Source organism: Heterodontus francisci, unplaced genomic scaffold (genome assembly GCF_036365525.1).
Source record: "Heterodontus francisci isolate sHetFra1 unplaced genomic scaffold, sHetFra1.hap1 HAP1_SCAFFOLD_290, whole genome shotgun sequence".
Classification (NCBI taxonomy): domain Eukaryota; kingdom Metazoa; phylum Chordata; class Chondrichthyes; order Heterodontiformes; family Heterodontidae; genus Heterodontus; species Heterodontus francisci.
The window spans coordinates 2,207,265-2,213,262 of record NW_027140879.1 but is presented as its reverse complement, the minus strand read 5'-3'; positions in this window follow the sequence as shown (position 1 = coordinate 2,213,262).

The window sequence follows — 5,998 nt, the reverse complement described above, 5'->3', positions numbered from 1 at the left end:
TGTTGTTCACGGCATTTCTCCTGTATATGACGAAGGGAGAACAGCATGTCAATGGTCGATCTCTCTGCACGAAAGCCACACTGTGCCTCAGGGTCGAAGCGCTCGGCCAGCTTCTGGAGCCTGTTCAGAGCGACTCGAGCAAAGACTTTCCCCACTATGGTGAGCAGGGAGATTCCACAGTAGTTGTTGCAGTCACCGCAGTCACCTTTGTTTTTATAGAGGGTGATGATATTGTCATCGCGCATGTCCTCGGGTACTGCTCCCTCGTCCCAGCACAGGCATAGCAGTTCATGTAGTGCTGAGAGTATAGCAGGCTTGGCACTCTTGATTATTTCTGGGGTAATGCTGTCCTTCCCAGGGGCTTTTCCGCTGGCTAGAGAATCAATGGCATCACTGAGTTCCGATTTGGTTGGCTGTATGTCCAGCTCATCCATGACTGGTAGAGGCTGGGCTGCATTGAGGGCAGTCTCAGTGACAGCATTCTCCCTGGAGTACAGTTCTAGGTAGTGCTCAACCCAGCGGTCCATCTGTTTGCGTTGGTCAGTGATTATGTCCCCGATTTAGATTTGAGGGGGGCGATCTTCTTGATGGTTGGCCCAAGAGCTCTCTTCATGTCATCATACATTCCTCTGATGTTTCCGGTGTCTGAGGCCAGCTGAATATGACTGCATAGGTGTTGCCAGTAGTCGTTTGCGCAACCCCTAGCTGTTCTTTGTGCAGTGCTTCTGGCTGCTTTAAGTGCTGCGGATGTTAGATCGCTGGGGGCTTTCTTGTAGTTCAACAGTGCAATGCGCTTAGCGGCTATGACAGGTTCCAGCTCTTCATTATGAGATTGAAACCAGTCTGCATTTCTCTTCGCACTTTTGCCGTAGGTGTCAAAGCTGACTCATAGATGGCGTCTCTGATGTGGGCCCACTTGGTCTCAGCATCCCCTGTGGGAGTGTTTTCAAGGGCTGTTACAAGTGAATTTAGATTTTTTTGTAACAGCTGTGGGTGAGAAATTCTGCTCTTGTTGATGCGCGTGTGGCCCTTCTGCTTGGAATGATGCAACTTCTTTGGTCTGAGTCTAACCTTGCTGCACACCAGGGAGTGGTCGGTGTCGCAGTCCGCACTGTGGAAGCTGGGTGTGATTTGAACACTGTTTATGGCGGCTCGCCTTGTGACAATGAAGTCTAGCTGGTGCCAACGACGCGATCTTGGGTGCCTCCATGAAACCTGGTGACAGGGTTTAGTGTGAAAGAACGAGTTGGTGATGCAGAGGTTATGATAGGTACACAACTCAAGCAGTCTCTGCCCGTTCTCATTCATCCTTCCAACGCCATAGCGCCCAAGGCAGGAGGGCCATGAGTCATGGTCGGCCCCAACCCTGGCATTAAAGTCCCCCAGCAGGAATAGGTGTTCGGTGTTGGGGATGCTGCTAATGATGTTATTGAGTTGTTCATAGAATTGGTCTTTGGCTTCATGTGGGGAGCAGAGTGTTGGAGCATAGATGCTGAGTAGGTGTACTGGACCAGAGGTAGTGAGCAGTCGGATGGACAGTCTGCTTTCCGAGCCATTTGAGGGAGGCTCTATCATGCTGAGCAAGGAGTTTCTGATGGCGAAGCCCACTCCATGCTGTCTTGGTTCTTCAGGATCCCTGCCCTGCCAGAAGAAGGTGCAGTCTTGCTCTGCTGGAGAGCCACTCGCGCGGAGGCGAGTCTCCTGAAGTGCTGCAATGTCCACATTGAATCTACCGAGCTCGTTGTTAATGATGGCGGTCTTCCGAGAATCGTTGATTTGTGTAAGGTCTTCCGACAGGCCAGGACACATAGTTCTGACGTTCCAGCTTGCAACGCGAAGGGCTGGTACCTTCTTTCCTTTTTTCATGTTGTTTGGTGCGGTGTATCAGTCCACCTTTCGGGCAATGACTCTGAGCTCCAAGCACCCATTGAAGCAGGCAGACTGTGGCAGGACAGAACCTTATTGACCGGGGGCTGCCCGGTTTGAGGCGGGCGGTAGCTGTCCAGTGAGGTGCAATGACCTCTCCCACCGACAAATGCAACCCGTGGCGCCCAGTTTCTACGCCAATTTATCTGGACTTATAACCCGTAAGTGCTGCCTTCCGTGTTGTTTTAGTTGCTGTGACGCAACTATGGAGTGACCACTCCATGGCGCATGCCTGGGCAAATTTATGGAGGTTGAGAGTTGCCCAGTCATCAAAACCCCCCTCTCGGCCTTTCTGGTGGGGTCCAAAGGAGTGCAGGACACGACGTTTGGCACCAGTATGGCTGCAGGAACTGCCGGAAACATGCCAAAGGTGACACATGATTGCCAACGGGGTTCCGCTCCGGATTATCTGTTCGGGTTTACTCCCTTAGCCTTGGTCTCTCCCGAGACGCCCACAAGGCAGTGGGGTTGTTGGGGCCCCTACACAGGTGTAGGATGCTGCTGTTGGGAGGAGGGGATGCAAGGGGGAGGGGTAGAGGGAGGGGATAGTGGGGTGCAGGGGAAGGGGGTGCTGGGTGAAGATGGTGCGAGGGGGGGGGGCGGGCTGGGACGGGGTTGTGAGGGGGTGAGCTGAGAGGGTGGAGCAGGGAAGGGGACGGGCTATAATCTGTTTAATTGCTAAATTAGATGTCATCACTTTTACACAGGGGATAATATTCGGGTTAATTGTTGAATTAAATGTCATCACCAATAGCATTGGGATAATATACCGATTCATATTTAAATTAGATGTCATCACTAATACACAGGGTATAATACTCCAGTTAATTGTTAAATTAGATGTCATCACTAATACACAGGGGATAATATTCGAGGTAATTGTTCAATTAGATGTCATCACTAATACACAGGGAATAATATTCCAGTTTATTGTTAAATGAGATGTCATCACTAATGCACAGGGGTTAATATTCTGGTAAATTCTGAAATAAGATGTCATAACTAATACACAGTAGATAATATTCTGGTTAATCGTTAAATTCGATGTCATCACTAATACACAGGGGATAATATTCCAGTTAATTGTTAAATTAGATGCCATCAGACAAACAAAGGATATAACCGGTTTGATTGTTGAATTACATGCCATCACTAATACACAGGGGATAATATTTTGGTTAACTGTTAAATTAGATGTCACCACTAATACAAAGGGTACGAATTTCCAGTTCATGTTAAATTAGATATCATCACAAATACACAGTCTATAATCTGTTTAATTGCTAAATTAGATGTCATCACTTTTACACAGGGGATAAGATTCGGGTTAATTGTTAAATTAAATGTCATCATCAATACACATGGGATAATATACTGGTTAATTGTTAAATTAGATGTCATCAGTAATACACATGGAATAGTCTTCCAGTTAATTGTTAAATTAGATGTCATCACGAATGCACGGGGGTTAATATTCCAGTTAAGCATTAAATAGGATGTCATCGCCAATACACAGTGAATAGCATTCCACTTAATTGTTAAATTAGATGTCGTCACCAACACACATGGTATAATATTCTGGTTAGTTGTTAAATTAGATGTCATCACTGATACACAGGGGATAATATTCCAGTTAATTGTTAAATTAGATGTCATCACTGATTCACAGGGGTTAATATTCCAGCTAATTGTTAAATTAGATGTCATGAGTAATACACAGGGGATAATCTGGTTAATTGTTAAATTAGATGTCATCACTCATACACAGGATAGAATATTCTGGTTAATTGTTAAATTAGATGTCATCACCAGTACACAGTGTATAATATTCTGGTTAAGTACATTAGTTGTCATCACTAATACACAGGCGACAATATACAGGTTAATTGTTACATTCGATGCCATCAGACAAACACAGGATATAACCGGTTTAATTGTTGAATTACATGCCATCACTAATACAAAAGGGATAATATTTTGGTTAATTGTTAAATTAGATGTCATCAATTTTACACAGGGGAGAATATTCGGGTTAATTGTTAAATTAAATGTCATCACCAATACACACAGGTTAATATACTGGTTAATTGTTAAATTAGATGTCATCAGTAATACACAGGGTATAATATTCCAGTTAATTGTTAAAATAGATGTCATCACTAGTACACAGGGGTTAATATTCCATTTAATTGTTAAATTAGATGTCATCACTAATACACAGGGGTTAATATTCCAATTAATTGATAAATTAGATGTCATCATTAATACACAGGATATAATATTCTGGTTCATTGTTAAATTAGATGTCATCACTAATACACAGGGGTTAATATTCCAATTAATTGATAAATTAGATGTCATCATTAATACACAGGATATAATATTCTGGTTCATTGTTAAATTAGATGTCATCACTAATTCACAGGGGTTAATATTAAAGTTAATTGTTCAATTAGATATCATCAGTAATACACAGGTGATAATTTTCTGGTAAATTGTTAAATTAGATGTCATCAGTAATACACAGGGTATAATATTCTGGTTAATTGTTAAATTAGATGTCATCACTAATACACAGGGGAACATATTCTGGTTAATTGTTAAATTAGATGTCATCACTAATGCGCAGGATAGTATATTCCGGTTAATTGTTACATTAGATGCCATCTGGCAAACACAGGATATAACCGGTTTAATTGTTGAATTACATGCCATCACTAATACACAGGGGATCATATTTTGGTTAATTGTTAAATTAGATGTCACCACTAATACAATGGGTGTAAATTTCTAGTTCATGTTAAAATAGATATCATCACTAATACACAGTCTATAATCTGTTTAATTGCTAAATTAGATCTCATCTCTTTTACACAGTGGAGAATATTCGGGTTAATTGTTAAATTAAATGTCATCACCAATACACATGGGATCATATACTGGTTAATTGTTAAATTGGATCTCATCAGTAATACACAGGGAATAGTCTTCCAGTTAATTGATACGTTAGATGTCATTACTAATACACAGGGTATAATATTCCAGTTAATTGTTAAATTAGATGTCATCACTAATACACAGGGAATAATATACTGGTTAATTGTTAAATTAGATGTCATCACTAATACACAGGGGCTAATATTCTGTTAATTGTTAAATTAGATGTCATCACTGATACACAGGGCTTAGTATTCCAGTTAATTGTTAAATTAGATGTCATCACGAATGCACAGGGGATCATATTCCAGTTAATTGTTAAATTAAATGTCATCCCTAATACACGGGGGTTAATATTCCAGTTAATTGTTAAATTAGTTGCCATCAGACGTACGCACAGTACAGTATTCTGGTCAATTGTTAAATTAGCTGCCATCACTAATACACAGGATATAGCATTCTCATTAAATGTTAAATTAGATGTCATCAGAAATACACAGGGAATAATATTCTGGTTAATTGATAAATTAGATTTCATCACTAATACGCTGGATATAATATTCTGGTTAATTGTTAAATTAGATGTCATCACTAATACACAGGGGATAATATACTGGTTAATTGTTCAATTAGAAGTCATCACTAATACACACGGTATAATATTCCAGTTAATTGTTAAATTAGATGGCATCACTAATACACAGGGAGTAATATTCTGGTAAATTGTTCAATTAGATGTCATCACTAATACACGGGGAATAATATTCTGGTAAATTGTTAGATTCGATATCATCACTAATACACGGAATAATATACTGGTAAATTGTTAAATTAGATATCATCACTAATACACAGGGAATAATATACTGGTTAATTGTTAAATAAGATGTCATCACAAATACACAGGGAATAATATTCTGGTAAATTGTTAGATTAGATGTCATCACTAATACACAGGGGATAATATACTGGTAAATTGTTAAATTAGATATCATCACTAATACACAGGGAATAATATACTGGTTAATTGTTAAATAAGATGTCATCACAAATACACAGGGAATAATATTCTGGTAAATTGTTAGATTAGATGTCATCACTAATACACAGGGGATAATATTCTGGTAAATTGTTA